This window comes from Mesoplodon mirus, assembly GCF_964341445.2.
Source record: "Mesoplodon mirus genome assembly, chromosome: 11".
NCBI lineage: Eukaryota > Metazoa > Chordata > Mammalia > Artiodactyla > Ziphiidae > Mesoplodon > Mesoplodon mirus.
The window spans coordinates 65,230,517-65,254,752 of record NC_138987.1 but is presented as its reverse complement, the minus strand read 5'-3'; the positions used below and the strand labels follow the sequence as shown (position 1 = coordinate 65,254,752).

The following is a 24,236-nucleotide window of genomic DNA, read 5'->3' as shown; positions in this document are numbered from 1 at the left end:
AGTCTAACTTCTCACTGAATTTCTAAGAAAGATTGCATACTTGAAAAGTTTTGCAGAATATGAGTTGTTACATGTACTTATAATGCTCACTTTGCCTGCTTCTCTGTTTGTAGGAGGATGTAGCTATGATTGCTTCCTTATGATCTGAATGGCTTTTCCATGTGGTGTGTTCTTTCGGCTACAATTAAGATTTGCATTTACTTTTGGTGGGAAGAGTTCTGATTGGGGCCAGAGTAATGATAAACTGCTTGTTTGTCAGGAACATGGATACCTCCTGGCTCTAACCACTTAGGGACATTCCGATTTCATCACTTCCTCTCCCTGATTATTTTGTGGGCTACACTAATAATAGAAGTTAGCTAACATGTAAGTGGTTTCTAAGTGCTTTATGTGTCTTAACTAATTTAATAATAAAGCTAATCCTATCAGGTAGGAAGCATTGTTTTCTACATATAACAGAGAAAGGACTTTCACACAGGTAGTAAGCTGTCTAGGCAGACCTAGTGCTCCAAACCTCCCTGCTAAATAGTTACTGATACATTGGAGGCAAATTTAGCTTGTCCTAGGGAGGGTCAGAGGGGTCTCCTTGGAAGAGTTAATAGCTGATTTCAGTATGGCACTTATTTTTCTATTTTATCTTCTTTGTGACTCTTCTAATTATTTGTAAGATATGGCAGCCCACCCAGATAATGCGTATCTACTTGTTGAGAGTTTATTATGTGTGACGCCTACATTAAGCAGTGTAAATGTATTAATACATTTAATCTTCACAACTCTTTGAGAAAGGCATTATTTTCCCTATTTCATAGTTGAAGCAATTGAAGTACTTGTTAATTTTGTCCAATAGCCCAGAGTTGGTAAATATCAAAAAATAGAGTTTGAATCCAGAAAGTCTGGTTCCTGCGTTATATACCCACTAGTCACCACTGCCATTACACTGTCAATGTCAGATTGAGTTGTCCTAATTATAGCTGAATAATGCCTAATAGCCTACCAATTCATGAACCACACTATTTATTGTTTGATATCTTAAATGTCTGTAAGAACTGACAATATAAAACAACAAAAACCAAGAACCAGTCTTTTTTTTTTAATGTATATCTCTTTCAATTAGATTATAAGCCCCCAGAGATCAATACCAGCAAGTGGACACAGATGGGGACCATTTGGACTCAGAACTAGACCTTATCACTGTCAGGGTCTGATGGTGGGATCAGGCTCATCTTGGGTCCTTCAGGGAAAGTCCATGCTGGTAGGTGAAGCATGGTACCTAGGCCATAAAGCAAAAGCATCATAGCCCAGAGAATTCTTGTGGAGAGCAGGAGAGGTATAAGCAGACAATCAATGTCAAGGAAGACTGTTGGGAGGTAGCAAAGACTAGGGCTGAGTTTCGGGACCAGAAAGAGCTCCAGGGAGATGGCAAGAGCAAAGAGAGATCCTTTATCGGTGCTGGAGAGAGAAGTCAAGCCTGGGAAAACAGTAGAAGTTCAATTTTCAGAACTGGGGCACCCTGCGAGAGCCAGACTGACAAATGTGAGATGAGTCCCATGGTTTTGGGCCAGATCTACTTAAATTTCTCATTCTAACTGCTAGAGCTGATCCTAAGTACTGGAGGGTGGTTTGAGTCTAAATGAGGGGAGAGATAGATTCCAGTTTTGGAAAAATGCTCTCTCCTTTATCAAAGGGAGGCCTTACCCATATCCTCTCTCAAGTAACAACCAATTATTTTTCATAACTATGGGAGTTATTTCTAGATTTAGGTGCATTCTATTGGTTGTACTTACTGGGTTCCTTTCTGATTGGTTCTTGAGATAGAGTGAAGACAGTATTCCTAGACAAGTTGTCTGCCTTACACAGAAACAAAAATTCTGAAAGGAGAGAAGAATAATTTATATCAATAGTGTTATCCTTTGTCAGTAGGTGGGAATTAAGCCTGCTTAGGCATGGCATAACATCAGTGGTCAAGTCACTAGAGTGGATGGAGAAGAGTGATACCTATAAGCCCAAATAGAAGAGAGTCCAAAATTATTGCTGTTTACCACTGGGGACCATTATGTTGCTCTCCAGCATACAATTACCTTCTTAAATACATTTTAATACAGTGGCCAGTTTTTTTTCTTTACACCTTAAGGTAGACAGAGTTAATCCAGAATCAGGTGAACAGCAAAGGTGAACTGAGGTGGAAATAAGCTCCTCAGATAATTCACAAATTGGATTGTATTACCAAGTAGACTAAAACTTAATTCTATTATCATCTAAGTTTGAAGTTTGTACAGTGTGGTGTCAGCAGATCGTGTGAGGGGTTCTGTGAACTTGATATTTTTATACAATTCTCAGAATGAGTTGAACACAGAAGAGGAATAAAAAAGGACCAAAGCTTCCCTGTACCCTGGCATTATGTCATCCTTCTCCCTTGGCGCAAAATGCCAACTAATATGAAAGCCAGAAACTCTTTCTCTACTCTTCATCTGGTGCATAATATGCCCACTACTATTGCTGTAGAGTGATTTGATAGAAGGAACAAGGAATTTGTAATCAGAGGACCTGAATGTGGGTCCTAAAGCTGCCACTTATGGGGTGTGTCCCTATCAAGAAAATCACTTCATTTCCCTGAGCCTGTTTCCCTATTTTTGAAATGCATTGTTCCAGACTTAACTCTTATTACTCCAGTCCATGGCCTCCAGGGTGAAGTCAAGTGAGACTGCTTGCCATCCCTAATCCTTTCATGTTCCCAGTTCCATGTCTCTCCCCAGATTGAGTTGGCTTTAGCATTTTCTCAATGCTTGTAGGTTTGGTGGTAGGACATCTGAATCTTTGGTGTTTGCCTAAACTTGTCCAAACATACATAACCCAGAATGAAGACTTAAGTCATAATATTTCCATTTCTTTAATTAAGATGAAGTGACCATTTCTGGGAAGGTTGAAGTATGTGAAATTTGTATTAAATTTAACTTTAAATATCAAAAAAATGCCTTGATATGGCATGCTTTCTTATCATCTGTGCTTATAAAAATCTTACCTGTACTTTAAGGTTTAGTTCAGTTATTTCCTACTCCAGATACAGGTTTAACACTTATTGAGGATGTACTTAGTGTCAGAAGCAGTGAGGGTGCTTCCCATCTGTTACCTAATGCAACTACCAAAATTGTGGAGTAAATGATATTCATATATATCTGTTAATTCTATCCTGATTTTTTTAACATCTTTATTGGAGTATAATTGCTTTGCAATGGTGTGTTAGTTTCTGCTTTATAACAAAGTGAATCAGTTATACATATACATATGTTCCCATATCTGTCCCTCTTGCATCTCCCTCCCTCCCACCCTCCCTATCCCCACCCCCAGGTGGTCACAAAGCACCGAGCTGATCTCCCTGTGCTATGCAGCTGCTTCCCACTAGCTATCTATTTTATGTTTCGTAGTGTATATATGTCCATGTCAATCTCTTACTTTGTCCCAGCTTACCCTTCCCCCTCCCCATATCCTCAAGTCCATTTTCTAGTCGGTCTGTGTCTTTATTCCCATCTTACCCTAGTTTCTTCATGGACTTTTTTTTTTTTTCTCCTTAGATTCCATATATATGGGTTACCATACGGCATTTGTTTTTCTTTTTCTGACTTACTTCACTCTGTAGGACAGACTCTAGGTCCATCCACCTCACTACAAATAACTCAATTTCGATTCTTTTTATGGCTGAGTAATATTCCATTGTATATATGTGCCACATCTTCTTTATCCATTCATCTGTTGATGGACACTTAGGTTGCTTCCATGTCCTGGCTATTGTAAATAGAGCTGCAGTGAACATTTTGGTACATGGCTCTTTTTGAATTATGGTTTTCTCAGGGTATATGCCCAGTAGTGGGATTGCTGGGTCATATGGTAGTTCTATTTGTAGTTTTTTAAGGAACCTCCATACTGTTCTCCATACTGGCTGTATCAATTTATATTCCCACCAAAAGTGCAAGAGGTTGCCCTTTTCTCCACACCCTATCCAGCATGTATTGTTTGTAGATTTTTTGATGATGACCATTCTGACCAGTGTGAGATAATATCTCATTGTAGTTTTGATTTGCATTTCTCTAATGATTAATGATGTTCAGCATTCTTTCAAGTGTTTGTTGTGAATCTGTATACCTTCTTTGGAGAAATGTCTATTTAGGTCTTCTGACCATTTTTGGATTGCATTGTTTGTTTTTTTGATATTGAACTGGATGAGCTGCTTGTAAATTTTGGAGATTAATCCTTTGTCAGTTGCTTCATTTGCAAATATTTTCTCCCATTCTGAGGGTTGTCTTTTCGTCTTGTTTATGGTTTCCTTTTGCTGTGCAAAAGCTTTGAAGTTTCATTAGGTCCCGTTTATTTATTTTTGTTTTTATTTCCATTTCTCTAGGAGGTGGGTCAAAAAGGATCTGGCTGTGATTTATGTCATAGACTGTTCTGCCTATGTTTTCCTCTAAGAGTTTGATAGATTCTGACCTTACATTTAGGTCTTTAATCCATTTTGAGTTTAGTTTTGTGTATGGTGTTAGGGAGTGTTCTAATTTCATTCTTTTACATGTAGCTGTCCAGTTTTCCCAGCACCACTTATTGAAGAGGCTGTCTTTTCTCCACTGTATATTATTGCATCCTTTATCAAAGATATGGTGACCATATGCGCATGGGTTTATCTCTGGGCTTTCTATCCTGTTCCATTGATGTATATTTCTGTTTTTGTGCTAGTACCATACTGTCTTGATTACTGTAGCTTTGTAGTATAGTCTGAAGTCAGGGACACTGACTCCTCCAGCTCCGTTTTTCTTTCTCAAGGTTGCTTTGGCTATTTGGGGTCTTTTGTGTTTCCATACAAATTGTGAAATTTTTTGTTCTAGTTCTGTGAAAAATGCCAGTGGTAGTTTGATAGGGATTGCATTGAATCTGCAGATTGCTTTGGGTAGTAGAGTCATTTTCACAATATTGATTCTTCCAGTCCAAGAACATGGTATATCTCTCCATCTATTTGTATTATCTTTAATTTCTTTCATCAGTGTCTTAAAATTTTCTGCATACAGGTCTTTTGTCTCTGTAGGTAGGTTTATTCCTAGATATTTTATTCTTTTTATTGCAATGGTAAATGGGAGTGCTTTCTTAATTTCTCTTTCAGATTTTTCATCATTAGTGTATAGGAATGCTAGAGATTTCTGTGCATTAATTTTGTATCCAGCTACTTTCCCAAAGTCATTGATTAGCTCTAGTAGTTTTCTGGTAGCGTCTTTAGGAGTCTCTATGTATAGTATCATGTCATCTGCAAACAGTGACTACTTCTTCTTTTCCTATTTGGATTCCTTTTATTTCTTTTTCTTCTCTGATAGCTGTGGCTAAAACTTACAAAACTATGTTGAATAATAGTGGTGAGAGTGGGCAAACTTGTCTTGTTCCTGATCTTAGTGGAAATGGTTTCAGTTTTTCACCGTTGAGGATGATGTTGGCTGTGGCTTTGTCATATATGGCCTTTATTAAGTTGAGGAAAGTTCCCTCTTTGCCTACTTTCTGAAGTGTTTTCATCATAAATGGGTGTTGAATTTTGTTGAAAGCTTTCTCTGCATCGATTGAGATGATCATATGGTTTTTCTCCTTCAATTTGTTAATATGGCATATCACATTGTTTGATTTGCGTATATTGAAGAATCCTTGCATTCCTGGGATAAACCCTACTTGATCATGGTGAATGACCCTTTTAATGTGATGTTGGATTCTGTTTGCTGGTATTTTGTTGAGGATTTTTTCATCTATGTTCATCAGTGATATTGGCCTGTAGTTTTCATTCTTTGTTACATCTTTGTCTGGTTTTGGTATCAGGGTGATGGTGGTCTTGTAGAATGAGTTTGGGAGTGCTCCTCCCTCTGCTATATATTGGAAGTTTCAGAACGTTAGGTGTTAGCTCTTCTCTAAATGTTTGATAGAATTCGCCTGTGAAGCCATCTCGTCCTGGGCTTTTGTTTGTTGGAAGATTTTTAATCACGGTTTAAATTTCTGTGCTTGTGATTGGTCTGTTTGTATTTTCTATTTCTTCCTGGTTCAGTCTTGGAAGGTTGTGCTTTTCTAAGAATTTGTCCATTTCTTCCAGGTTGTCCATTTTATTGGCATAGAGTTGCTTGTAGTAATCTCTCATGATCCTCTGTATTTCTGCAGTGTCAGTTTTTACTTCTGCTTTTTCATTTCTAATTCTACTGATTTGAGTCCTTTCCCTTTTTTCTTGATGAGTCTGGCTAATGGTTTATCAGTTTTGTTTATCTTCTCAAAGAAACAGCTTTTAGTTTTATTGATCTTTGCTACTGTTTCCTTCATTTCTTTTTAATTTATTTCTGATCTGAACTTTATGATTTCTTTCCTTCTGCTAACTTTGAGGTTTTTTTGTTCTCCTTTCTCTAATTGCTTTAGGTGTAGGGTTAGGTTGTTTTTTTGAGATGTTTCTTGTATCTTAAGTTAGGATTGTATTGCTATAAACTTCCCTCTTAGAACTGCTTTTGCTGCATCCTATACGTTTTGGGTCTTTGTGCTATCACTGTCATTTGTTCATAGGTATTTTTTGATTTCCTCTTTGATTTCTTCAGTGATCTCTTGGTTATTAAGTAGTGTATTTTTTAGCCTCCATGTGTTTGTATTTTTTACAGGTTTTTTCCTGTAATTGACATCTAGGCTCATAGTGTTGTTGTCAGAAAAGATACTTGATATGATTTCAATTTTCTTAAATTTACCAAGGCTTGATTTGTGACCCAAGATATTTTCTATCCTGGAGAATGTCCCATGAACACTTGAGAAAAATGTGTATTCTGTTGTTTGTGGATGGAATGTCCTATAAATATCAATTAGGTCCATCTTGTTTAATGTATCATTTAAAGCTTGTGTTTCCTTTTTTACTTTCATTTTGAATGATCTATCCATTGGTGAAAGTGGGGTGTTAAAGTCCCCTACTATGATTGTGTTACTGTCGATTTCCCCTTTTATGGCTGTTAGTATTTGCCTTATGTATTGAGGTGCTCCTATGTTGGGTGCAGAAATATTTACAATTGTTATATCTTCTTCTTGGATCGATCCCTTGATCATTATGTAGTGGCCTTCTTTGTATCTTGTAATAGTCTTTATTTTAAAGTCTATTTTGTCTGATATGAGAATTGCTACTCCAGCTTTGGGTTTTTTTTGCTTTTTTGTGTGTGTGTGTTACGTGGGCCTCTCACTTTTGTGGCCTCTCCCGTTGTGTAGCACAGGCTCCGGACACGCAGGCTCAGCAGCCACGGCTCACGGGCCTAACTGCTCTGCGGCATGTGGGATCTTCCCGGACCAGGGTACAAACCCATGTGCCTTGCATCGGCAGGCAGACTCTCAACCACTGCGCCACCTGGGAAGCCCCCAGCTTTGTTTTGATTTCCATTTGCATGGAATATCTTTTTCTATCCCATCACTTTCAGTCTGTATGTGTCCCTAGGTTTGAAGTGGGTCTCTTGTAGACAGCATATATATGGGTCTTGTTTTTGTATCCATTCAGCCAGTCTATGTCTTTTGGTTGGAGCATTTAAGCCATTTACATTTAAGGTACTTATCGATATGTATGTTCCTATTACCATTTTCTTAATTGTTTTGGGTTTGTTATTGTAGGTCTTTTCCTTCTCTTGTGTTTCCTGCCTAGAGAAGTTCCTTTAGCATTTGTTGTAAAGCTGGTTTGGTGGTGCTGAATTCTCTTAGCTTTTGTTTGTCTGTAAAGCTTTTAATTTCCCCATCGAATCTGAATGAGATCCTTGCTGGGTAGAGTAATGTTCCTTGTAGCTTCTTGCCTTTCATCACTTTAAATATGTCCTGCCACTCCCTTCTGGCTTGCAGAGTTTCAGCTGAAAAATCAGCCGTTAACCTTATGGGGATTCCCTTGTGTGTTATTTGTTGTTTTTCCCTTGCTGCTTTTAATATTTTTTCTTTGTATTTAATTTTCGATAGTTTGATTAATATCCGTGTTGGCATGTTTCTCCTTGGATTTATCCTGTATGGGACTCTCTGTGCTTCCTGGACTTGATTAACTATTTCCTTTCCCACATTAGGGAAGTTTTCATCTATAATCTCTTCAAATATTTTCTCAATCCTTTTCTTTTTCTCTTCTTCTTCGGGGAGCCCTATAATTTGAACGTTGGTGCATTTAATGGTGTCCCAGAGGTCTCTGAGACTGTCCTCAGTTTTTCATTCTTTTTTCTTTATTGTGCTCTGCAGTAGTTATTTCCCCTATTTTATCTTCCACGTCACTTATCCGTTCTTCTGCCTCTGTTATTCTGCTATAGATCCCTTCTAGAGAATTTTATATTTCATTCATCATGTCGTTCATCATTGTTTGTTTGCTCTTTAGTTCTTCTAGTTCCTTGTTAAACGTTTCTTGTATTTTCTCCATTCTATTTCCAAGATTTTTGGATCGTCTTTACTATCATTATTCTGAATTCTTTTTCAGGTAGACTGCCTATTTCCTCTTCATTTGTTAGGTCTGGTGGGTTTTTGCCTTGCTCCTTCATCTGCTGTGTGTTTTTCTGTCTTCTCATTTTGCTTAACTTACTGTGTTTGGGGTCTCCTTTTTGCAGGCTGCAGGTTCGTAGTTCCTGTTGTTTTTGGTGTCTGTCCCCAGTGGCTAAGTTTGGTTCAGTGGGTTGTGTAGGCTTAGTGGTGGAGGGGACTAGTGCCTGTGTTCTGGTGGATGAGGCTGGATCTTGTCTTTGTGGTGGACAGGTCCACGTCTGGTGCTGTGTTTTGGCGTGTCCGTGGCCTTATTATGATTTTAGGCATCCTCCTTTTTAATGGATGGGGTTGTGTTCCTGTCTGGCTAGTTTTTTGGCATAGTGTGTCCAGCACTGTAGCTTGCTGGTCATTGAGTGAAGCTGGGTCTTGGCGTTGAGATGGAGATCTCTGGGAGGTTTTTGCCATTTGGTATTACGTGGAGCTGGGAAGTCTCTTGTGGACCAGTGTCCTGAACTTGGCTCTCCCACCTCAGAGACACAACCCTGACGCCTGGCTGGAGCACCAAGAGCCTTTCATCTACATGGTTTAGAATAAAGGGAGAAAAAATAGAAAAAAAGAGGAAATAAAATAAAATAAAATAAAATAATTAAAGTAAAAAATAATTATTAAGAAAAAATTTTTTTAAAATAAAAAAAAAAAACAGAAAAAAAATACCAGACAGAAGCCTAGGACAAATGGTAAATGCAAAGCTGTACAGAAAAAAATCACACACAGAAGCATACCCATACACAGTCACAAAAAGAGAAAAAGGGAGAAATATATCTATATCTTTGCTCCCAACGTCCACTTCCTCAATTTGGGATGATTCGTTGTCTATTCAGGTATTCCACAGATGCAGGGTACATCCCATTGTGGAGATTTAATCTGCTGCTCCTGAGGCTGCTGGGAGACATTTCCTTCTCTTCTTTGTTCGCACAGCTCCAGGGTTTCAGCTTTGGATGTGGACCCGCCTGTGCATGTAGGTCGCCTGAGGGCCTCTGTTCTTCGCTCAGACATGACGGGGTTAAAGGAGCAGCTGATTAAGGGGCTCTGGCTCACTCAGGCCCAGGGGAGGGAGGGGTACAGATGCAGGGTGAGCCTGCGGCAGCAGAGGCCGGCGTGCCATTGCAACAGCCTGAGGCGCACCGTATGTTCTCCTGGGGAAGTTGTCCCTGGATCACGGGACTCAGGCAGTGGCGGGCTGCACAGGCTCCCAGGAGGGGAGGTGTGGATAGTGACCTGTGCTTGCATACAGGCTTCTTGGTGGCTGCAGCCGCAGCCTTAGCGTCTCATGCCCGTCTCTGGGGTCCACGCTGATAGCCGCGGCTCGCACCCGTCTCTGGAGCTCCTTTAAGCAGCGCTCTTAATCCTCTCTCCTCGCGCACCAGGAAACAAAGAGGGAAGAAAAAGTCTCTTGCCTCTTCGGCAGGTCTAGACTTTTCCCCCGAGCTCCCTCCCGGCTAGACGTGGCGCACTAGCCCCCTTCAGGCTGCGTTCACGCCGCCAACCCCATTCCTCTCCCTGCGCTCCGACTGAAGCCCAAGCCTCAGCTCCCCGCCCCGCCCGCCCCAGAGGGTGAGCAGACAAGCCTTTTGAGCTGGTGAGTGCTGGTCGGCACTGATCCTCTGTGCGGGAATCTCTCCACTTTGCCCTCTGCACCCCTGTTGCTGCGCTCTCCTCCGTGGCTCCAATGCTTCCCCCCACCGTCACCCCCACCCCCATCTCCACCTGCAAAGGGGCTTCCTAGTGCCTGGAAACCTTTCCTCCTTCACAGCTCCCTTCCACTGGCGCAGGTCCCGTCCCTATTCTTTTGTCTCTGTTTTTTCTTTTTTCTTTTGCCCTACCCAGGTACATGGGGAGTTTCTTGCCTTTTGGGAAGTCTGAGATATTCTGCTAGCATTCAGTAGTCGTTCTGTAGGAGCTGTTCCACGTGTAGATGTATTTCTGATGTATTTGTGGGGAGGAAGGTGATCTTCGCGTCATTCCTCTGCTATCTTGAAGCTCCTCTCTGTCCTGTTTATTTTTTAAAAAGGGTTTGAGAAAGCCAGAAAGTTGGTAATATTTTAGTTTTTATTTTATAGATAGGAAAACTGGGTTGAAATAATTTGCTTTAGTTCATGTAACTGGATTTGGGTGAAGACATGATTAGACTGTAACTAAGAATTTTGATGATTAGTCTGGTGCTTTGTCCTTTTTGTCAGCATTTCATGAAGGTACTTTGACAGGGGTGTTTGTAGAGGTTTAGAGACACAGACCAATCTTTTATTTAATGTTCCATGCATTATTCTCCTACTTACATGATCTTACAAATCTTACGTCTATTCCTCTATTATGAGTCCTTTACGGAAGGAAGGAACTCGGGCTTGCTGATTTTGGTATCACTTATAATGCCCACCAGAATGCCTTGCATAAAATAACCACTCAATAATAACTGTTTTGGATATTTTCCCAAGCCAAACTTTGAGTAAACAGCTGCATTTCCCTTAAGTTTGCCTGATTGCAAATGTTGTCTCTGCTGTTTAATAATGACTACATACCAATGATGTGTGTATAGTAAACAATACTTTGACTGTGATTTCAGGCTAAGTATCTTTCTGAATTTAATTAAGATATGCCATTATATTCCTTTTTTATGGAAATTAATAGAAAATAAGCAATACATTATCAAAAACTTATATAATCCTTTTATTAGCTGAAAGATGAATTATTTTGTTTATTGTATTATTGTCAAAACCTAAATTAAGAATTTACAACTTTAATCAAACTGTAGGCTCCATGTGTGCAGGGATCCTGCCTGTCATTTTCACAGCTATATTATAGCCAGTATTTAGAATAACAGGAGATGTTTAATCATATTTGTTGCATGATTGGTGAGGCTGTGGTTTCACTGAATGATGAACCTTTAGATGATGACTCTTTAGATAATATGATTATTAGGGTTAAAACTTGTAAGGCACTTTCATATAGGTTAGCTCATTTATTTTTCACAGCAACCCTGTGAGGTAGTTAAGGCAAGTATTATACCTTCGTTTTACCAGAAAATCAACTGAGGCTCAAAGAGATGAAATGACTCCAGAAATCACCTCCCTAAGCAGTAGCAGGTGACCAAGACTTGAATCCAAGTGTTCTTACTCCACATCGTGTGTTCATTCTGCATTTTCATGTAGTCAGTAGAGGATTTAAACACAGAATAGAATGTTGGCCAAGGCATTCATGTTAGATACTTTTTAAAGGTGATTTCTGGAAAGTTATGTGTAATAAATTGAAGTGACTTTGGTTATGTGAAAGATGGTGCCATCAAGGAAATCATATTCCTGAGTGTGGTGAAAGAATTAATTTGACGCAGTTCTAAATTGTCCTTTGAGCCTTGTACTAGGAGAAAACTAAGTACAAACGTTTTATTCTCCATTCACTTCCTTTGCCTCTATTTTCCAGCTTGTCTGAACCATGAGCTATTTAAGACTTCAGATTTTTACCAAAGTCTTGTGAATATCCTTTTGTACTCTGTAGTTTTTATTCCTCCCAGCTGAAAAGAACCAGCTGACTTATTTTGGTATTTTTATACCTTGTGCTTTATTGTTTTCGTCCAGTGTTTTCTACCCGATGCCAAAGTGCAGATGCTGTGATTGCTTCTTCTAGCTCAAGACATGTGCTTTTCAGTGGGTCCTTTTCTTTCTTTCATCCTCAATTATAATCTTTATGTGGACTGCTAATGTATAGAGTCGGATCTTGTCCTTGCAAGAACGAATACTCTGTTTTTAGCCTCTGGATTTTCCCATGGAAGGCACAGTCAGTTTTATGTTGCATTTATGTTCTAAACATCTTTAAATCTATGGGTTTTAAAATACTCTTAGAAGTACAGTTCTTTGATATAACAGCATGCATTTGAAGGCCATAAGTCTAGGCACAATTTTCAATGGGGTTAAATAAGAAGCACGGGGAACATAGCCAATTTGTATAAGGTCATTTTTGTCTTTATATGCTTTCTCCCTACTTGTTTTTTCTGATTCAAATCAAACAGAGTTTATATAGCCTATGAATAGAAAGTGCTGTCTGTTTTAAAACATACCAAGAAAAACAATGGCTTAGATCAGAGGCCACACACTTGGCTGCCCACAGGCAGTATTTGGCATGCAGAGTCTTCTTTAAAATTGAATTAATTGAGAACACTTAAAAATTGAGAGATTTCAGATATGATTCTGGATTTCTGTTTCTTAATGTGAAATGGGAGGTATGGCAGAACGAAACTCACATTTCCGTGTACATTTCTTTCTCTCTCCTTTTCTCCCCCCCCTCCCTCTCTCTCTCTCCCTTCCTTCCTCTTTCCCTCTAGTATTAAAACAATAAGTAGTTAAATTTAGTTCCAGACATGTATGATTTGCATCTTTTTGAGCATTAAAAAAAACCCATGGTTAAGGTATCTTTTTTTGTTTTGTTTTGTTTTTTTGGCATAAATCCTCCCCCCACCCCAAATTTAGTAGGAATTTTTTTGAAGTACATATTCTATTTGAAAATATGGAAAATAGGATATTGGCATCATTGTTTTCATTATCAAACTTTTACTGGAAAAAATTTTGGACCTGGAGCTAGAAGAGCTGGTTTTGAGTTCTGGCTCCGCCACTTAGTAACTTTGAACAAATCACTTAATTTCTGAGCCTGTGTCCTCATCTATGCAAGGGGGATGATTTGTAAAATACTTTACAAAGTAATTGTACATGGTAAGAAGAGTGTTAACTCAGGGATTATTGGTTAAATTGTTGTAAAACTGTAGTGGTATCTGGCACAGTTGTTTTGTATAGTATTCTATGTAATGTGTCTTATATTATTATTCCCAACAATGAAGTAAGAGGATATAAATTGGGAGGAAATAAGGTCAGTAGGTTTTCAACAAATATGAAATGACAGTGGCTACAGTTTGGACCAATCCTACCTTCTCCCCTGTCCCCCTCCCCCACCCCCGCAATGTAGGACTTCTATATATATATATATATATATATATATATATATATATATATATATATATATATATATATATATATATATATATATTACACAGCTTACTGCAGACTGAGGTTTAAAGCACATAGTGGTTGCTGCTTTGATTCTTAATCAGCCGACTTCTCAATTGCTTAAGCTATTAACTGAAAAGTAAGTATAGTACTTTGCTATATTAAAATCTGATGGTGTGCCACTCTTCTCTCAAAAAGAACTCATTAAGATTTATGAAGTTATGCACAAATATTGAACACATACAGGGAGTGTGCACAATGAAGTAATAAAAATGCATGTCTCAGAACTGCAGTCTCTTTCATTGTGCGTTGTGACATTGCTGTGCTTGGAATTTAATGCTGGTACACATGGATGTCCAAACATTTTGCTCAAACTATTACTCTTAGAGCAGAGTGTGGACTCTGGTGAACTTGATTAAATGCCTCTTTTTGGACCGCTTTCCACTGGTTTCTTTTAAGGTTATAGAATGGAATGCCTTCCAACACATAGCTGTCAATGCCTTTTTTGGGGTTTGATTGCTTTTACACTTTTTGAAGGTAAGGTTGAGATGCGTTAGTGTTGGTGCCTTTGGGAGATGGTTATATGAGGAGAGGCCTTCACAAATACAACTTTAACCTTTTAGTTCACTTACTGCTGAGAAGGTTCTGTGTTGAAGGGAGGGACTGCAGTGGTTTATTGGTAAAGGCGTGTTTCACTCCTGAATGTATGCTGTTAGTAGCCAGTGTTTGATGACCTATGGACCACAGTGGATGCCTGAATTCACAGAGAGAAGAATCCCTCATACCTGTAGCTGCAGCCACAGTGAGAATGTGTCCTTCTTGAGCTACAAAAGTTAACCTAACAAAGAACCCTTAAAGGTGAATTTTTTTCATCATTGCCACTCATTCTTTTGCTTCTTTGTTAGCATGAAGGAGAAGTTGTTGGGGTGCAGTGAATTTCTTCTGTGGCCTCATTTCCCAAGAGAAGCACAACTAGAGCAAAAGGAATAAAAGTACTTAGCTAGTCCTGATGGTAATTGAGTGGACAAATATTTAGAATTGATTTTATGACTCCAAATTATTTCCTTTAATAATCATAAAAGTTTTACTTAAAAAGGAAAGAAAGTATTTTGTTATGAAACTTATATGTGGAATTTAGGTGTTAAGTGCAGAGCTGGTTATGTTTTTGCCATGCATAATCACAAAACTAAATGTTAGGTTTGTGATTTGGCCACCTATAAAAGGGTGCGTATGATTGGAAGTTTTCTTTCTTATTCTATTTAGTGATTCTTCACCCAACAGCTGTGAAATGTTGCCATCTCTGTCATTCAGAAGTGGATGCTTTGAGGGTTGTCTACATACTGCCTGTCTCCTACCACCTGTTTCTAGCCACGTTGTGACAGAGAATCATTGCTGTAAGAAGGTGGGAGGAGGTAAATCCAGATTTTTCTAGTTGTTGACATTTTTGCCTGAAGTTTTTGTGGGAGAGGAGATCGAGTATGAAATGAGGTTTTGTGTTGTCTAGATTTTAAGTACCTAGCCCTCTCCTTTATAAACATCATCAACGTACCATCATTTGGTGGTACGCATATATTTTATATCAAATTGTATAGGTTAGGCTTATTTCCAGTTAAATAGCTTTATTACACTTTAAATTTTATCTCAGTTACACTCAAATTTGTTTATCGCTTATTGTTTGACATCATATATTGCTTGTTACAGGTGGTTCAGTGTGAAATCTCACTTTGACCATACCATATAACCATAATGCCTTTTGTTAATTTTTTTTCATTGGGAAGAACAAATTTGGATCCTGGAAGCAATATTTTATAATAAAAAACCAATAAACAATTATAAGGATAGGGGCACTAAATACAAAACAGAAATGCAGAGACAGAATTTAGTTTAAGGTTAATACTGTGAAGTGAAATGAGATATGAAATTTAAATCTGATGGATTTAACTACCCTCAAACCATCTACAACTACTTTGAAAGGAGTAAAATACCCCAACAGGGCATGTAAGAAACATGTGTTTAGTGTTGTCTTCTTGGTGCCTTGTGGAACAGATATTGAGATCAGTCACCTGGTTTTTCCTTATTGAAAAAGGAAGATAATCACAGAAGAATTTTAAATGATGACTGTATCACAGCTAGTATTTATCAATTGATTACTATGTGTCAGGATCTGTGCTTATAACTTTACATAAATTAGCTCATTAACCATTCCAATAGGTATTGTTATTAACTACGTTATGGAAGCAGAAACCGAGGCTTTGTGAAATTAAATACCTTGTCTCTAGCAGCTAGTACGAAGTGAAGTCTCAGCACCCACCACTTATTGAGGAGACTGTCTTTTCTCCATCGTATATTCTTGTCTCCTTTGTTGTAGATTAATTGGCCATAGGTGCCAGTACATTTAAACCTATAAACATACATAGTAATAGTAATAACTTCAGTTAGCATGCTGTGTTTCAGCTATCTCTACAGGCATTTGAGGAGTATTTGTCCTTGTATCTAATGATCCTAGAATTCTGTACATTTATAAATTTGATGTCTATTTGCTGATATCCCAGTATCAATATTCATTTTGCAGAGCCATCAGAAGACTCTGTTAACCAGTCTTGCTTCCTTTTTTTTAAACCTGTTTCATATTATCTTTAATTCTACAGACAGGATAAATTCCTAAAAGTAGATTCATTTTCACCTATGATTATAACACATAAGTTCTTTTATTTGTTGTTCAAAGACTTTATTTCCCACTAATTCCTAGCCAGGTGGCTATGTTCCAGATATTATTAATAATGTATAATAATTGCTGCAATTTGAGTGTCTACTTTATTCTGGCTTTGTGTTAGATGCTTTATATACATTGTATTTATTCCTTACAGCAGTCCTACCAGTATGTAATAGTATTTATGCATTCCATATGTGGGCATTGAGGCTCAAATTTGTTAAGTAAACTTGACAAATGCATTTATCTATTATGTGTTGGAGCTAGGATCATATTCGGGTAGGTAGTTCTGACTTTCAAGCCCATGCTCTGAAAGAAGGATCTTTGAATAAATAGTAATACTGCTGATTTATCACATGTCTTTCTTTTAAGTTCAAACTGTCACATGATTTCTTGTTAGTTATAATGACATTCCTGTTTGAGAAAACAGATGGCATTCCCACTTTATAGATAGAAAAGGAAGGTAAGTGATTCAGTTGTAATAACAGATGCACAGCAATGTGGTTTAGCTTAGCCCTCATCGTTTCAGATGTCTTTCATAAATGATTGCTTTACTTTGACTGTAGTGTTTTTGTCTGTTTTGGGTATTAGAGCTTGTAGCCTTAGAATATTGTATGTTTCAGGAAAAATCATTTAAATGATAATACATTTCTATTTCCTATCGTTATGGTCTGTAGGTGGCAAAGGCATTTATGTAAAATCAGCACTTTGGCTGTACATTACTAGGCATAAAGGAAAAGCACTCCTGGGTTTCTATACCCACCAAAATTGCCGTGTTGTAGGAAAATGAACGGAAGTATAAATTTTGGGTGAAGGAAGGAGGCAATAGTGGTTCTTAAATAAGGCTTATATTTGCTGCCAGGCAATCCTTAGAAACCAATGGAGCTTTCTTGGCTAAATCTCCAGGGTTGACTTCTTAACTGAATGGAATCTAAAAGATGCATTCATCATGAAACACTGATCTATCAAAAGAAAAAGAGTGAGAAAGAAAATTTTATGGTTTCCATTTAGAAAGAGTTGAGAACCAGATTTATATTCCAAAGTTTTGCTTTGAAGTTACTTAAAAAATATGAGCTAACTGGACTAATCATATGACTGGAATACAAAAATGCAACTCTATAAACTTTTGACAATAATTTATAAAATGGGAAATCCAGATTCTATTTATTCAATGGGGAGATTCTAATTCAAATAATGTACATAGTAAGTGTGGTGTGAAATACTATAATGTGATGGTATTGGATATGTGGTGTAAAATGAATCCAAATAAATAGCAATAATAAAAATGACTAGAATTGACCACCTCAGCTTCTGGATGATATAACACACACTGTAGGATTATTGGTAGGGTTACATGATTGCCTCTTAAATTTGTTACTATATATTCTTATATGTACAAAATATGTACATACATGAATCCCTTATATTTTAATATGCATCTATATCTATTTAATCTTTATCTATCTACCTACCTATCTATCTACCTATCTATCTATCTATCTACCTATCTATCTAATCTCAATATGGATATCACTATCTACCTCAAAGATAATTGCTATTTCAGTAAGTAACTTGGATCTCATAGACAGAGTCATAGTATTTATCATAAAAGCTAGTCAGGTTGGACATTATTATTGGATAAAACCAGCAATACAGTGAAATTTGTGGCTCCAGATGTCTTGTTTAGTAGGTTAAACAAAGGATAATTTATTTTTGGCAGATACATTTGTCTCTATATAAAATAGGGAAGGACTTGCCAGCAGTATTGAGAGCCATTGCTCTAGGCAGCGATTTTCAGACTGTGATCCCAGGATGTGGAGCAGAACAGCACCAGGGCACATGTGAGAAATGCAAAGTCTTGGGTTCCACTCCAGACCTCCTGAGTCAGAAGCCCTGGTACTGGGGTCCAAGCCTTCCAGGTGATCAAATGATACACACTCAAGTTTGAAAACTCTGGCTTAAAGAAAGAACCTTTCACTGAGGGGCCCTGAACCAAGATGGTGGAATATAAGGACGTGCTCTCACTCCCTCTTGTGAGAACACCAGAATCACAGCTAACTGCTGGACAATCATCGACAGGAAGACACTGGAACTCACCAAAAAAGATACCTCACATCAAAAGACAAAGGAGAAGCCACAAGGAGATGGTAGGAGGGGTGCAATCACAGTAAAATCAAATCCCATAACTGCTGGGTAGGTGACTCACAAACTGGAGAACACATACCACAGAAGTCCACCCACTGGAGTGAAGGTTCTGAGCCACACGTCAGGCTTCCCAACCTGAGGGTCCAGCAATGCGAGGAGGAATTCCTAGAGAATCAGACTTTGAAGGCTAGTGGGATTTGATAGCAGGACTTTGACAGGACTGGAGGAAACAGAGACTCCACTCTTGGAGGGCACACACAAAGTAGTGTGTGCATCAGAACCCAGGGGAAGGAGCAGTGACCCCAGGGGAGACTGAACCAGACCTACCTGCTAGTGTTGGAGGGTCTCCTTCAGAGGTGGGGGGTGTCTGTCGCTCACCATGGGGACAAGGGCACTGACAGCAGAAGTTCTGGGAAGTACTCCTTGGCATGAGCCCTCCCAGAGTCCACAATTAGCCCCACCAAGAGCCCAGGTAGTCTCCAGTGTTGGGTTGCCTCAGGCCAAACAACCAACAGAGAGGTAACCCAACCCCACCCATCAGCAGTCAAGTGGATTAAAGTTTTACTGAGCTCTGCCCATCAGAGCAACAGCCAGCTCTACCCACCACCAGTCCCTCCCATCAGGAAACTTGCACAAGCCTCTTAGCTAACCTCATCCACCAGAAGGCAGACAGCAGAAGCAAGAAGAACTACAATCCTGTAGCCTGTGGAAAAAAAAACCACATTCACAGAAAGATAGACAAGATGAAAAGGCAGAGGGCTATGTACCAGATGAAGGAACAAGATAAAACCCCAGAAAAACAACTAAATGAAATGGAGATAGGCAACCTTCCAGAAAAGCAATTCAGAATAATGATAGTGAAGATGATCCAGGACCTCAGAAAAAGAATGGAGGCAAAGATCGAGAAGATGCAAGAAATGTTTAACAAAGAACTAGAAGAATTAAAGAACAAACAAACAGAGGTGAGCAATACAATAACTGAAATGAAAACTACACTAGAAGGAGTTAATAGCAGAATAACTGAGGCAGAAGAATGGATAAGTGACCTGGAAGATAGAATGGTGGAATTCACTGCTGCAGGACAGAATAAAGAAAAAAGAATGAAAAGAAATGAACACAGCCTAAGAGACTTCTGGGACAACACTAAACGCAACAACATTCACATTATAGGGGTCCCAGTGGAGAAGAGAGAGAGAAAGGGGCAGAGAAAATATTTGAAGAGATAATAGTCGAAAACTTCCCTAACATGGGAAAGGAAATAACCACCCAAGTGCAGGAAGCACAGAGAGTCCCATACAGGATAAACCCAAGGAGAAACACGCCGAAACACACAGTAATCAAATAGGCAAAAATTAAAGATGAAGAAAAATTATTGAAAGCAACAAGGGAAAAATGACAAATAATATGCAAGAGAACTCCCATAAGGTTAACAGCTGATTTCTCAGCAGAAACTCTACAACCCAGAAGGGAGTGGCATGATATACTTAAAGTGATGAAAGGGAAGAATCTACAAACAAGATTACTGTACCCAGCAAGGATCTCATTCAGATACATGGAGAAATCAAAAGCTTTACAGACAAGCAAAAGCTAAGAGAATTCAGCTCCACCAAACCAGCTCTACAACAAATGCTAAAGGAACTCCTCTAAGTGGGAAACACAAGAGAAGAAAAGGACCTACAGAAACAAACCCAAAACAATTAAGAAAATGGTAATAAGAACATACATGTCAATAATTACCTTAAACATGAAGGGATTAAATGCTCCAACCACAAGACACAGGCTTGCTGAATGGATACAAAAACAAGACCCATATATGTGTTGTCTATAACAGACCCACTTCAGACCTAGGGACACATACAGAGTTAAAGTGAGGGGATGGAAAAAGACATTCCATTCAAATGGAAATCAAAAGGTAGCTGGAGTAGCAATACTCATATCAGACAAAATAGACTTTAAAATAATGTTACAAGAGACAAGGAAGGATACTGCATAATGATCAAGGGATGAATCCAAGAAGAAGATATAACAATTATAGATATATATGCACCCAACATAGGAGCACCTCAGTACATAAGGCAACTGCTAACAGCTATAAATGTAGAAATCAACAGTAACACAATAATAGTGGGGGACCTTAACACCTCACTTACACCAATGGACAGATCATCCAAAATGAAAATAAATAAGGAAACACAAGCTTTAAATGACACAATAGACCAGATAGATTTAATTGATATTTATAGGACCTTCCATCCAAAAACAGCAGATTACACTTTCTTCTCAATTGGGCATGGAACATTCTCCAGGATAGATCACATCTTGGTTAACAAATCAAGCCTCAGTAAATTTAAGAAAATTGAACTCATATCAAGCATCTTTTCTAATCACAATGCTATGAGACTAGATATGAATTACAGGAAAATATCTGTAAAAAGTACAAACACATGGAGGCTAAACAATACATTACTAAATAACCAAGAGGTCACTGAAGAAATCAAAGAGGAAATCAGAAAATACCTAGAAACAAATGACAAAACACGACGATCCAAAACCTATGGGATGCAGCAAAAGCAGTTCTAAGAGGGAAGTTTATAGCTATACAAGCCTACCTCAAGAAATAAGAAAAATCTGAAATAAACAATCTAACCTTACACCTAAAGGAGCTAGAGATAGAAGAACAAACAAAGCCCAAACTTAGCAGAAGGAAAGAAATAAAGATCAGAGCAGAAATAAATCAAATAGAAACAAAGAAAACAATAACAAAGATCAATAAAACTAAAAGCTGGTTCTTTGAGAAGATAAACAAAATTGATAAACCATTAGCCAGACACATCAAGAAAAAGGAGAGGACTCAAATCCATAAAATTAGAAATGAAAAGGAGAAGTTACGACACCGCAGAAATGCAAAGCATCCTAAGAGACTACTAAAAGCAGCTCTATGCCAATAAAATGGACAACCTGGAAGAAATGGACACATTTTTAGAACGGTATACCTTCTAAGACTGAACCAGGAAGAAATAGAAAATATAAACAGACCAATCACAAATAATGAAATTGAAACTGTGATTAAAAATCTTCCAACAGGGCTTCCCTGGTGGTGCAGTGGTTGAGAATCTGCCTGCTAATGCAGGGGACACGGGTTCGAGCCCTGCTCTGGGAAGATCTCACATGCCGGGGAGCAACTAGGCCCGTGAGCCACAACTACTGAGCCTGTGCGTCTGGAGCCTGTGCTCCGCAACAAGAGAGGCCGCGACAGTGAGAGGCCCGCGCACCGCGATGAAGAGAGTGGTTCCCGCTTGCCACAACTAGAGAAAGCCCTCGCACAGAAACAAAGACCCACCACAGCCAAAAATAAATAAATAAACAAATGTGGGGTTAAAAAAAAAAAAATCTTCCAACAAACAAAAGTCCAGGACCTGATGCCTTCACAGGTGAATTCTATTAAACATTTAGAGAAGAGCTAACACCCATCCTTCTCAAACTCTTCCAAAAAATTGCAGAGGAAGGAACACTCCCAAACTAATTCTATGAGGCCACCATCACCCTGATACCAAAACCAGACAAAGATACTACAAAAAAAAAGAAAATTACAGACCAATATCACTGATGAATATCGATGTAAAAATCCTCAACAAAATACTAGCACACAGAATCCAACAACACATTAAAAGGATCATACACTATGATCAAGTGGGATTTATCCCAGGGATGCAAGGTTTCTTCAATATACGAAGATCAATCAATGTGATACACCATATTAACAAACTGAAGAAGAAAAACGATATGATCATCTCAATAGATGCAGAAAAAGCTTTTGACAAAATTAAACACCCATTTATCATAAAAACGCTCCAGAAAGTGGACATAGAGGGAACCTACCTCAACATAATAAAGACCATATACGACAAACCCACAGCAAACATCATTCTCAATGGTGAAAAACTGAAAGCATTTCCTCTAAAATCAGGAATGAGACAAGGATGTTCATTCTCATCACTATTATTCAACATAGTTTTGGAAGTCTCAGCCATGGCAATCAGAGGAGAAAAAGAAATAAAAGGAATACAAATTGGAAAAGAAGAAGTAAAACTGTCGCTGTTTGCAGATGACATGATACTATACATAGAGAATCCTAAAGATGCTACCAGAAAACTACTAGAGCTAATCAATGAATTAGGTAAAGTAGCAGGATACAAAATTAATGCACAGAAATCTCTGGCATTCCTATACACTAATGATGAAAAATCTGAAAAAGAAATTAAGGAAACACTCCCGTTTACCTTTACAACAAAAAGAATAAAATACCTAGGAATAAACCTACCTAAGGAGACAAAAGACTTGTATGCAGAAAACTATAAGACACTGATGAAAGAAATTAAAGATGATACCAACAGATGGAGAGATATACCATGTACTTGGATTGGAAGAATCAATATTGTGAAAATGACTACACTACCCAAAGCAATCTACAGATTCAGTGCAATCCCTATCAAATTACCAATGGCATTTTTTATGGAACTAGAACAAAAAATCTTAAAATTTTTATGGAGACACAAAAGACCCCGAATAGCCAAATCAGTCTTGAGGGAAAAAAACAGAGCTGGAGGAATCAGAATCCCTGACTTCAGACTATACTACAAAGCTATAGTAATCAAGACAATATGGTACTGGCACAAAAACAGAAATATAGATCAATGGAACAAGGTAGAAAGCCCAGAGATAAACCAACACACCTATGGTCAACTAGTCTATGACAAAGGAGGCAAGGATATACAATAGAGAGAAGACAGTCTCTTCAATAAATGGTGCTGGGAAAACTGGACAGCTATGCAGAAAAGAATGAAATTAGAACACTCCCTAACACCATACACAAAAATAAACTCAAAATGTATTAGAGACCTAAATGTAAGACTGGACACTGTAAAACTCTTAGTGGAAAATGTAGGAAGAACACCCTTTGACATAAATCACAGCAAGATCTTTTTTGTTCTACCTCCTAGAGTAATGGAAATAAACCCCAAAATAAACAAATGGGACCTAGTGAAACTTCAAAGTTTTTGCACAGCAAAGGAAACCATAAACAAGACAAGAAGACAACCCTCAGAATGGGAGAAAATATTTGTAAACGAATCAATGGACAAAGGATTAATCTCCAAAATATATAAACATTTCATGTAGCTCAATATTGGAAAAACAAACAACCCAATCCAAAAATGAGCAGAAGACCTAAATAGACATTTCTCCAAAGAAGACATAGAGATGGCCAAGAAGCACATGAAAAGCTGCTCAACATCACTAATTATTAGAGAAATGCAAATCAAAACTACAATGAGGTATCACCTCACACAAGTTAGAATGGGCATCATCAGAAAATCTACAAACAACAAATGCTAGAGAGCGTGTAGAGAAATGGGAACACTCTTGCACTCTTGGTGGGAATGTAAATTGGTATAGCCACTATGGAGAACAGTACAGAGGTTCCTTAAAAAACTGAAAGTAGAATTACCATATGACCCATCAATCCCACTACTGGGCATATACCCAGAGAAAACATAATTCAAAAAGACACATGCACCCCAATGTTCATTGCAGCACTGTTTACAATAACCAGGTCATGGAAGCAACCTAAATGCCCATCGACAGACAGATGGATAGAGAAGATGTGGTACATATATACAATGGAATATTACTCAGCCATAAAAAGGAACGAAATTGGGTCATTTGTTGAGACATGGATGGATGTAGAGACTGTTATACAGAGTGAAGTAAGTTAGAAAGAGAAAAACGCATATTGTATATTAAAGCATACGATAAAAATGGAAATCTAGAAAAATAGTACAGATGAACCAGTTTGCAGGGCAGAA

General features: G+C 38.2%; 1 protein-coding gene across 3 annotated transcripts in view; it reads left to right on the top strand.

Moving 5' to 3' along the window:
- TAFA2 (TAFA chemokine like family member 2) overlaps nucleotides 1-24,236 on the top strand; it is a gene marked incomplete at its 3' end in the record, with an annotated part of 533,232 nt that overhangs the window by 340,705 nt on the left and 168,291 nt on the right. The window lies entirely within an intron of this gene.